This window comes from Catharus ustulatus, chromosome 4, assembly GCF_009819885.2.
Source record: "Catharus ustulatus isolate bCatUst1 chromosome 4, bCatUst1.pri.v2, whole genome shotgun sequence".
Lineage (NCBI taxonomy): Eukaryota > Metazoa > Chordata > Aves > Passeriformes > Turdidae > Catharus > Catharus ustulatus.
Window position 1 is genome coordinate 37,514,350 of NC_046224.1, and position 12,598 is coordinate 37,526,947.

Consider the following 12,598-nt stretch of genomic DNA (forward strand, 5'->3'; position numbering starts at 1 on the left):
ATCACTGCATTAGACCACCCTTCTCTGCCAGATAACCTGTGTCTGTGCTATGGTTACACCACTACAGGGATAAAATAGAAATACAATGCATATTTATCAGAAATTTATTATATGGCATCATTGTACCCTAGAGGTTACTGAGACCCAGAAACACAACCCTTTCTATTACCTTTATTATGGGTACTCTGCTGTACAGAAGCAGGGTTGGGCAGACAGCTGTAGAAAGCAGGAGAGTGCATCCTAAGCAAATCAAAATCAGAATCACTAGTGAACATCTGTTAGTGCCAAGAGGCACTCATGTGATTGTTCCATGTAGACCTCATTGCCCTTATTTTCATTGTGCTGTGAAGCAGTATGAGTGGAGCGAGACCGTATAGGGAGCAAAAACAAACTGCCAAAATGTTCCACTAGCCTTAGGCCTGAATATTTTGTCTCTTCTCCAAAAAGTATATATAAATCAGGTAATCACAAATGACAGTAGCATCACTGAAATTTTAGTGTCTAAAAGTTAGAATACAAAGTAGTCATTTAGGCTCTGTTTATTATCATTGGGTAGAAGCTAGGCCCTACCAGAGCAGTGCTAATTTCATCCCATTTCAAATACTTAAGTCAAATAAATTGGTTTCTGAAGTTGCCTTCATCTTTCTAAGCTGAATGTGAGGCAGGTCATGATAGCAAACACTATCACAAATACATGGTGCTGAAACCTTAACTTAGGACAGCTGAGCACCACCCTGCCTGCCTACTGCACATGCCACATAATATACACTTGAAAATGCTCACTGTGTATATAAGCAGCTTCATTTATTACCCTGTGTGCTGGTTCTGACTAGGATGTAGGGGTTTTTTCCATAGTATAAGACTATGTTTTGGATTTGTGCTGAGAACAACATTGATAACACAGGGATGCTTTTGTTATGTTATCATTTCCTGAGCAGTGATTACAGAGTCAAGACCTTTTCTGCTCCTCAGCCCAGCTCACCAGAGAGTAGCCTGGGGATGCATAAGGGCATGGGAGGAAACACAGGCAGGAAGCTGACCCCAATTTACCCAAAAGACATTCCCTACCATATGGAGTCATTTCTAGCATTCAGAGCTGGGTGAAGAAGAAAATGTTGAACTGTCTTTATCTCAACCCACGAGTTTTTTCACTTTTACTCTTCCAATTCTCTCTCTCATCCTGTTGCAGGGTGGAAGAGTAAGCAAAGAGTTGTGTAGGGCTTAACAGCACATGGGGTTAAACTACCACACCCTACATTCTCCTGACAGGAGCACCAATGAGACAAAAAACTAGGCTACCACTATAATTTTGTCACTGTCACCCTGTTTTTGAATTGTTTTCTGTTATAGCTCTTATTTAATTTTGGCATTTAGAATACATTGTATACCAACAGTATCAGCACCCAGAGAGATGTCTTGTGCATTCACAATGATCACGGCTTTCTGACCTTTAGACAAGAAGTAGCAGAATTAGTATTCAAGTGATTATTCCCATTTTGGTAACATCTACAGGATTGTATCATCTTACTGTATACTTTGGACAAACTATCTGCCTTGTCAACCCCTGAGCCAAAAAAAAAAAAAAACCAAAAACAAAAACATAGAGAATTTATACATCATACAAAAGAGCTAGTGCCACATCAACTGCCTTTGGTATGCCAGTTAGGAGGAAAAAGAAAAGTTAGAAGAAAGCTGAAGACTAGGGAAGGAGGACAACGAGGGAACGAGGGAAGGGAAAAAGCAAGAGGAAGGACAAGCAGTGAGAATAACAGGACAAGACAGCCCAAGGGAGTAAATACAGAGTCTGTCAAATGAAAACAGCAGTTTTCACTGTTCAGTGCATCCAGAGCAGCCTCTTACCAGCAGTGAAACGAATGGTCAGTGGGCTGAGACAGTGGGTTTCTCTACCACATAACAAAAGCTTTTATCTAAAGCTTTTATCTACAGGCAAGACAAGTTCTGGCACTTCCAGATATCAGATCTGCTCCAGAAAGATGTGCAGAAGACCTTTCTGTTAATACACCTGTGATCTGAGTATAGAGAAAAAGAATACAATCACAGACAGGTCTTTGTCTACTTTCAGCTTGGTCTACTGCTGTTCCTGCCACTCTCAAGCACTTTCTAATCATCAGCATGACCACAGGCATGGTTGGAACAGACAAAATATGTCCCTTGGGAAACAGACCTGTTTACTATTCATATTATCTGAGGCATCTTTTCCTCTTTTTGCAATGCAAAAAATGCCTTTGTCTGATACAGATATTCTCAATACCCACAACAACTCATGTCTCATTTCACTGCTGCAAGTTCTATTCAGTTTTTGGCAATCTTTTAGTACTATTAACACAGTAAAGCTAAAGAAACGAAATTTTTAAAATACCCAAATATTAAGGAAGATAGAACCATTTTGTACTTCTTTTGTGTCTCAGTTTTTAATAGCTCTATCACTCTGCTGCCAGTTCACTGCCACAAAAATGGTATTAATTGCAGTAGTCATGTACCTAAAAGGTCAGAGTGCTCTTTTACCTTAGACCTTTAAAAACAAAAGCTTCCTCTTATTCTTTTTTTATTATTATTAAAAATCTCTCTCAACCTCAGAAATAATACTGTCTAGCCTCTCGTAACAAGTAGCTGTTATTTTATACTTCTGATATATGCTTGAATATATGCTATTAGGTTACCTATTTAACAAGTAGTTTGGCCAAATTTTACTAAAGCGCCTCTCCCATTGCTTCAGGAATTGTTTTCCCATCCCAAGAGTATAAGTTATTGTTTCCTCCTAAATCGTTACTTTAGGTGTTGTAATTTTTAAAACTTGCCAGGTTCCACCCCTGAAGTATCTGGAAATGTAAAAATGAGTTCTCTCGCAGGCAAATTTCTATCACTTAAAAAGACTAAAACATTCCAGAAGGGAGGCAATCCTATATATGGTCATGAAACATATAAAAAAATCACAATACTTCAGAAAATATTTAAAGGTACCATTTTGAAGAGAAGATATTCTTAAAACAGATTATCAGTTGCTTTTGCTTCAGGGAGCTTAAAAGCACTGTCTGTGTTTAATTTTCATGTGTCACTTTAAAGATCTACAGCCCGGAGTAACAGAAGGCACCCCAAATGGTAAAGCTTCCACTTGAACAAGACAGGTAACCTTATCTTAGACTGCCTCAAATTTGTTGAAACCATTTGTAACTAACTTTTCATGTTCTTCGTTAATTCATATCTTTGTAGCTTCCTGTAACATACTACAAGTAAAACTGAAATAACAAATCCCTTAGGTTTCAGGCTATATTTTTCTGTCAGAGAGAATCTTTGTAGCCTTTGTTCATTGTTCATATGCCTGCTTTAATAGCCCTCTTGATTAAAATAGTCTTAGCAGTAAAATGTAAAATGAATATATATCACAGGGCTTGTTTTCTCAAATATATTTTAAGAAATGAAGAAAAAAAAAAGGACTAATGAATTTAACAAATGACAAAAGTAATTTTAGGCTTTCACAAAGACCACTGCATGAATATTTTGTATATTTAGGGAAGTCTTCAGTACATACTTCACCTCTTGACCTGCAGACATTTTAATCTGCATCTTCTAGCAATTTGGTTTTGGAGAGACTATTTTCAAAAGAACAGTTACCCTATCAACAGGTGACATACTGTAAGAACATATGTATGGTCTGTTCTTCAGTGAATTTAAGGTATTTTCTTGCAAATATTAGGGCTTTCACTGGTATTTAAATTTTATCTCTTTCAAGTTCCCATTTTCAGTAACTGTAAGAGTGCTTTGTTTTTATTTGCAGACTTACCTCATTTATCTCCAAGAAAGATGATCTGTTTAGTATTATCGAAACTTCATCATACTTAAAGCATAGTTTGAAACCCTGGCTTTTGCTTTGCAACCTGGGAAAACATGAAGCAACTACAACAGACACAATTTATCTGTGATTAGCTGCGGTTTCTAAAAGCCTTATACTACAAAACCACCACTATTTCCTACACACAGGGAGGTTGCTACTTTTTCCTCTGAGTAAACAGTGAGAAAGGAAATATTCTCAGTAGACCAAAGGGCTGGGGTCTTCATTTTTTATAAGCCAAAAAAGAGATAGAGATGTAAAGTCAAGATGGTCAAGTGTCTTCTCACAGTCCTACTATTCAGATGGATTGCCTCCAGAGTCTAAATATCATCAGCCAGAGGTTCAGTAATCCAGAAGTTAAAGGAAAAAAAAATTAAAAAGGAAAAAAAGAAAAAATAAAAAGTAGGGGGGCAGTCTTTGCGGTAAGGTCCATGTTTATTACCCTGATACAGGTCAATAATCATCAAAATATCTAAGATTTTCTGAATTCAGAAAAAAATGTTCAGTTACTTCTTACTTTCTTAGCTTTATAATGTTTCTGATTTATGCAAGCAATGGATGAATGGCATCTTCCAGTTATTCAAAAGAAGAGAAAACATGAATATGCTCTACATACTGATTCTTCTGTTAAAAAGATAATCTTCAAATTTGGTAGTGGAGAGTTTGGCTCAGTGACCAACAAACTGAGCTGCAGCTCAGATAAGCCTTTGGGTTATTGCTGTGCTCTATGGTCATCGCAGTGGGCCTGACAGATGGGCACCTTGGCTGATTTCCGCAGTAGCAGATATGACCTCAGTTTTATACAGTCCAACAGTCTTTAATAGCTCTTAAAATTCACTCCCATGAAGACTTGTAGTTCTTTAACCATGACATCTCCTTCCATAGTCTTTTTTATGGTTCAGTTTAGCTGTCTCAACACAGATTTAAAACATTGACTCCATTTGTTCTTTATATCTTAATTGCATAATTAAACCAAAAGACTAGGATTTAAAATGTAGAAAATGTAACTTTTTTCATCATAGTCCATAACCCAATCAGTTCAGTTCTTTACCAAATGGTTTCAGGGACTGCCATAACAGATTATAAAGCTGTAAATCATCTGTATGTAGTATATCCAGAAAGCAATTTCAGTTTGAATTAAAAGATACCAACAGGTGTGCAATTCCTCTGACTGCCAGAAAGGACTGTCCAAATACATCCCAGTCTGTATTTTTCCAGACACTCAGCACCACATTTTCTTTAGCTGCAGTTCATGTTCTACAGTCAAAGGAAAATTTGTTCCCAATGATATTGTGAGACAGCTGCTACACATGGCATCACTGCATGCACTGTCTGTTGTAATCACTAACAACAAAATTTAATGCTACAGAGTGGTACACATTTGAAGTGCATGTAGTTGTTCTTTTTTTTTTTTTTTCAAATGTCAGTACCACTAAAGATGGTGAAATACTGGAATTTGTGATATTTCTGTTCTGTAACCTTGTACCTGCTACCAGGGAAGGGCCTTGAGATCACTTTATCTGAATGCAGAGGTTTCAGGAGAAGAAGCTTCATTAATGGCATTAATCTTTCAATTAATTACATAACGATAAATAAATTAATCTCTACAAAGACACTGATAATGTTCCAAAATTATTACTTGATTAAGATAACTATATTAATTGTTTTGTAATGGCTAGTATCCCATAATTCTGCAAAACCCATTTCACATTCAGCAACATTGCCTTGGTTCTGAAGGCATGAACACCTCACAGAATTGCAGAAATGTCCAGGAGGGAATTTGAAAGAACAGGTGAGCACATTAGAGGAAACCATGTTAGGCTGGGTGAGGCACAAGAGATCACTGACTTCAGAGAATAACTGTGAGATTTAGATTGAGAAAAGGCTAATAGTAAACTTCTCACAAAAATAAATGCTACTACTGCATTGCTGATGAGGCCTACACCTAATATATATGCAATCATCAGGAATACATTTTTTTTTATCTGATGATTCTTGGGCAAAGATTTTTACATCCCTATCATACTCTGAGTGCCCATGAAATGGAAGTAATTAATGATGAATCATTTATTCATTGAATTTTATCTCTTCTTGTGCTTGAATACTGACACAATTAAGTGTGCAGTTCTTAGACTCATGTTTCAAAACTGGTGTATCCAATTATTTTTCTTGAATATTTCTTGATAGGCAGATTGAAAACGAGTTGTTCTTACTGAAAATATTAGAGCGTCAGAGTTTCAACAGGCAGATGGAACAGATTACTTTCAACAAGCTTTGAGGGAAAATTTTTCCAGTATGGCCCATTTCATTATGTCAGATATCCTAAACTCCAGTGCTGAGTTAGGTCATTCTTGCTGTCATCAAGAGGTCATGATCCCCAAGAATGCAATAGGTGATTCTGTACATAATATTATGTGCCTCTGCAGGAAGGAAAATTAATGTCACATGCCTGCTCTTCTGCAGTTATCAAGTCAGGGGATATCATTATTAACATTTGCCATGCTGCCTTTAAAAGGCAGTTAGAGGATGTGCCTTTTAACTCAATGCTATGCTTGGATCCCATCATGAAAACCTGAGAAAGGCTTTTAGATATCAATTTTCTCCTCTCATTTCAACAAGGCCCAGAAGGCCCTTTTGATCACACATTGCTTTCTAGAGAGTGACTATTAAAGGTGCTTGTATCTAGTTTGGAGCAGTACAAGAGTGCATTGTGTCTCTTGTTCTTTACACTACCAGAATAATTAGTCTGAAAAAATCACCACGACAGCTGAGCATCAAAAATTATTCTTAATTAAACTAAGCAGTACCTACTTTTATACTGCAGCTCTGTTTTCTACTAGCTTCTGAAAAGCAGGATATACTTGCTGGTCTACAAAAGCTGAGACAGACATATCCAAGTTGTCTGGCCAATTTCTTCAGTGCTGTCATTGCCTTGGGATCCTAATGCAGTCAACAGCAAGAAGTACTTGCAAAGCCTATTCAAATATGTATACTAGACAGTCTGTCTATGACCCAGATTCCAATTGTAACCCACAGAATACCATAATGTTACTTCTGAATTGTTTAGTCTCCCTCCATCTGTCACCTTACAGTATCATCAGCCTGTTTCCTTCATAATTTCTATGTATTTTATTAAAAAGAGTTCCTTCTAAAGCATCATTTCCATAATTGAACATGAGTGCCTAACACAACACAATGTGCTGAAGTCACTGGGGCAGAATTATAATGGATGTAAATCCAAACCATGTCTTCCTCTTCTCCTACAATGTAAAGAATTAAAGATGTTCTTTTCTTTCTAGAACAAAAGGTTTTGCTATGGGACTAATTCAAGCATTCATTTCATCCATTTCCAGATTTCAGCATATTTTTTTCTATGCAGTCAGATGATGTATAATGCAATTAAGAGCTCTGGAAAAGGAGTAATACTATGACTTAAATGTTATGAAAAATCCCATAAAACGCTAACTTGAAAATATGACCAACATAAGTATTTCTTTAGTCACCTATACCAGACTAATTCTCTTGAGAAATCCTAACAAAGCTGGAAAATCTCTGCTTGCCTGGAAAAGAACAGCTTTGCTATATCTCTCTGTCATTCAGAGGACACTATGCTCGAGTGCACAGGAACATGATATTAGATGGAATTGGATGAGTCCACTAGCCCATTCCCAGTGACAGCAAACTGTCTGGCAATAGGTTCACTGAACATCACTTTGGGCCCTCATTCAATAACAACCAAAAGTTTAAGGTCTGTCTCCAAACACTTTCAAAAAACAGGAAGCTGAAGAAATAACAGCCAAGCATTACAGCAATTCACACAAAGCAACAGAATATAAAACACTTACAGAGCAATCTCTCTAAGCAATCTCTAATACCTAAAACCCACTGATAGGGCTTGAGAGCTTACAGGGAAAATTTTTTTCAATAGTACAGTAGCAAATTTGCTTCCTAGGGTATCTTTGTGCTGAGGTTCAGGTCTGGGGGTTTGTTACCTCCAGAGTTAACCTGCAGCTGTCTATTCACATAACTGGGAGATACATGCAGGGAGAAAAACACCCTTGAGGGAGAAGACTCAGATCTTTCTCCCTCTGCTGTGACACAGCAAACACAAAACACTGGTGATCCACAGCTCAACACTCAGAATTTTGCTTTGCAGGATCTGAGGCCATATGTAAGAACTGCCAGCAGAGGAACACTGGACTGCACATCCTGGGCAAATGTGAAGGAGAAGAGGATTAAGCACTTTAGCCCCTCAATAAATATTTTGTAAGACAAGATCAGTCCAGAGGAAAACCATTAAGCTCCCTGGTGCTGGAGAATTAAGGAAAAGTCAGAGAAGGGTGCTGTAAAAATTACTCAGATAAAAGAGTGTTTTCTAATCTGTGGTGCCAGAGGAAGGAGAGAACATTGAAAATTTGCAACTCCACCTCAAGCACACCCCCACAATGAATGCATCTTGGGCATTGATAACTACAGTGGATGAACCCATGTGGAAGCTTTTGTTTAGCACATCACTGAGACCTTTTACCTGCCCTTGTCCAAATCAGCCAGTTCCTCAGGCAGGTCTTGGGCTGGCTACATCTTGGTGAGAAATGCCCACAACTGTCATAGCTGTGAGAGACTTGCTCGGACTTGCATACTAAAAACAAATTTCTGTTCACGGTTGAGGAAAACACTATTAAACCAGCTGAAAATAGTGCAGAGAGTCAAATTCCTTCACTATTTGTTTCCATCTGCAGTCTTCGACAATGGCCTCTTTATTTATATCCTGCAAAGGTTAGGCAGCACCTAGGCAAAAAAACACATTATGGCACTGACAATTTATTTAACTGTGGTGATATTAAATTGCTGTGTATGTAGGAGAGACACTATCACAGAAACACATTTCTCCTTTTTCATTTTCTCAGGGTCTGTTTTTTACAGCCTAAAGCTACACACTAACCACTCCACTCTTAGAGCAGCAGCAGGCAAACTATGTTGATGAATCCCTTCATCACGTAACGTCCTGGGGAGATGCTCACTACATGCTTCCTCCAAAAAAGCAATAAGAAGCCTATGGCTTAGGAGCGATTAAAATCTTGACATTTACCACACACAGTACCTACAGTTACTATGATCTTTGCAGTATGCCACATTGAGTTCTGAATGTTACAAATACTGTATGAAGGCAAATACTGCCATGTATGAACGTTGTAGTGACTGACAGCATCTTACACAAAATGCATAAATCATCTTTGCTTGATGCCTTTATTTTTCTCTTGGGCAGGAGGAGAAGAGCAAGGAGGGAGATAATTTTGGAAAGAAACTTTTTTCCTCTTTTTATTTCCAATAATTAGTAAGAGGGGAAATAACAGTATTTACTGTGAGAACCCTAATTTCAGAGGTAAATAAGAGTCCATTCATTTAAAACCCCAGAGTTCTGAGAACATTATCAGCATGCTTTGTACATTCCAGGTATTTTCTTCTTTTCTTGTTTCCTAAAGAAATAAAATCTATACAGTAAGGCTATAGTATTCTGTGTGAATCAATGTACCCTTTTTCTAGCATATTGCAAGAGGTCTACCAGCTTTTTTCAGAGTTTTTTTTCAAATTTGGCAGAGAGGGAGAGGTCCAAAAGCTTATTAAGTACATTCATCTTTTGTGAAAGCACAAGGCTGATTAGAGACAAGATTCAGTTAGGTGGTGTCCCTTGGGGAAAGGCTAATTTCAGTTTTTGGTAGACACCATGGCATCCACACAGGACAGTCACTTCAAATGCTCCAAAGATAGATAAAACTTTAATCAAAATTCTCACCCAATTCAACCATAAAATATTAAGCCATAATTAACAAGACTACATTATGCCCCTGCTCATTCATCAAAATTCTTTGTTCTTTAATTTTAGAACCAGAGATGTTTGCAGCTTAGAAAATCCCAAGGCCTTTTATATGCTCAGTTCCCTACAAAAAGCAAATAAATCCTGGTGAATCAGTTTCTATATATACCTACATATATAAAACCTTAGAGTTTTTTTTTCTGCAAAATGCCTTTGCCACAAACAGAGACCTGAGGTTTCTGGACCTTTTATTAGACCCCATTCAGGTGCATTAAGGCTCTTATGTTTTGTGAGTTCTAGATAATTAGAATTTAATTTCATTTAATTAATTTAATAATAATTAAATTTCACTAACTGCTTTTACAAGAAAAATTCAGGTATCTGCTACCACATCCCTTAAATGAAATGGCATCCACATTTCATAATATTTAATAAGGGATTGCTCAAAACTCCCTGATTTCCTTCCTATAATACTTCTTCCACTGTCACAGAATACACATGGGATGAAATACAATCCTGTTAATGGGATTACCAAGTTAGACACTGTCTGACTGAAATTTTACGCTTCTGGACCCAAATGAGGACTTCTCAGTCCATTGAAATTGACTCTCTAAAGCATTTAGGAAGTCAATAGAAAAATGTAGAGGATGATTTCATTATCCTACTAACACCTCCCTCCTTCTGCAGCACACCACTTTTTGCTAGCATGCATAAATCTAAAACCATTCCATTTGAATCAAATGTCGGTTTTTCCCACAAGTATGGGTCTGTTGATAGCAAAATTGAGAGAAAAAATGGGGAAAAAAGAGGTAAAAGAAGAAAGAAAGGAAGGCAAGCAGGTACCCCAGCATCAGGGACCTCAATTACTTTAACTGCAAAAATAAACAAGAGGTACAATTCCCCTTCTCTTGATCTCAAATATAAGAGAAGCTCTTGCTCTCACACAACCCCTGTCACACTTTTTCATTCCTTTTTCCTGATGCCACAGAGACTTACATCTTTAGTTAATTGTCTTGGTTGCAAGTTTCTTTAAACTGCAATTGGATGATCTTCCACATTTTGGGTAAATCCTTTGCCACAGGTAACCCTGGAAAAGTCCTGTTTGATGAAACTAAAAGCTGCTAAATTACCAAAAGACTGAATGCAGTTGTGATACTCTGTTCATAGTGGAAATCCTTTTTAAACAGCAAATATTTTTAAGGCATGCTATGAAAAACTTAAGTTTGTAGGGTCATATTCTTGTATTTTATTTTCTACAAATAAGGTTCTGAATGTACAGATTTTTTTTCTATTTGTATATCTGAGATTGTGGGTCTAAACCTGCACAACTGCTACTCTCAGTCTTAGAGATTCCAAATTAAAAGGCACCACTTGAACTAATTTCCCCAAATAATTTTTGTTTTGCACCTTCTTTGAGTGTGCATGTGTGCAACCCTACAGGTAAAGGCACCCTCCTGGACCAGTAGGCTCTGGCTGCAGTCAGCCTGGGAAGGTCCTTCACACATCTCCAAAAATCAGCATCCACGGGTGCTAGAGTAATCCACAGATGATCACAGCATCAAATTATGTAAATCAAGCTCTTGATCATAGCCACTGTTTCAGACTTGTCTGAGGATTTTTGACGTGTTAAGGACATGGAATGCTTGCTACCAGAAGCCTCAAGCAGGAACTTTCAAAGGAATTAATTTGGATATCTAAGAGTTAAGTTAGAAAAAATGACAGCTGGAAGGACATCTGGGGCTCTGACCTCATGTCATATTACATAATTAATTATCTATTATTCATCCTTAATTTTTCTTTATCATCAAGCAATTGCACTTTGGGTTTTTCCTTTCCCCTCTTTCTTAATCTGAAAGACTGTCATGAGCAAGATATGAGAAGTTTAATCACTTTTCCACCCCACAAAGATCCTGTGGTAGCACATGGCATCTGTAATGCTTTCATTTCACCTAGTACTCTGCCATCAGCTTTGGGGCTTTGATCTGTGTCTCTACTTTTATACAAGGACCACTCAATCTACTCCCCACTGCCACCACAAGTATGCATATATACATACCCTAAGTTCTGCAACTCAACACAATCAATACACCTGAAAAAGCAGGAACCGCTCAGTTACTGGAAAATACAGCACAGGATGTTGCATCTAAAATTAAATCAAAAGTAACAATTTTCTTGTTTAATGTACTAAATGCCACTAGTGTAATATATTAAAACAGTGCAAGACTACAAGATACCTTTACTTCCTTTCGCTTCATAAGTCTGAAATGGATAAATACCAAAATGGTTTGTTTCTGCCTTCCAAAAGTTGTTTTAATTCAATAATTTTGTTCCTCTTGATGCATAATATTGATCAATAATCAAGACATTATACCTAATGTTAAGTCTTATCATGAACTTGGAGTAAATGCAAAAGATGAGATGAATATATGCCATTTTAGCATTGTTATATTCATTATCTTATTCCTACAGGTTCAGTGGTATTAGGATTACTTTGATACAAAAAATTACAGGTTCTTGCCCTCCATCCCCTCCCACTGCCTCTGTGATAGAATGATTGCTTTATTTTTTTATTTGGTTAGAAGTAAAAAATGATTCCAGTAAGAATAAAGTGTTGATGGAGCTAATTAATTGGAGAAGGGCTGAGGCTAATCTTGATGCCTCATCATGCTATATTTTAATGGTGTCAGTCTTATTTCAATTGCTTAATTGTTTAAAATCGATTTATTCCCATGTATGGAAATGAATGAATCAGAATGGTGGGAAATTCACTGATTGTAGAAGCAAAGAATTAATAATGTTGGGTAAGCAAAAGCAACCACACTGTGCAAACTCTCTCACCATGCTGTCAACTGCACATGGCACAGTCTGCTAAGTGGTGAGTCATGAAGATCTCATAACCCTGGGATTCCTCTCCTTTGGAGACAGCAGAGGAG

At 37.3% G+C, this 12,598-nt stretch overlaps 1 protein-coding gene across 3 annotated transcripts in view; it reads right to left on the bottom strand.

Annotated features, from left to right (window-relative positions):
* Positions 1–12,598, bottom strand: part of GRM8 (glutamate metabotropic receptor 8) — a 315,998-nt gene that overhangs the window by 225,836 nt on the left and 77,564 nt on the right. The window lies entirely within an intron of this gene.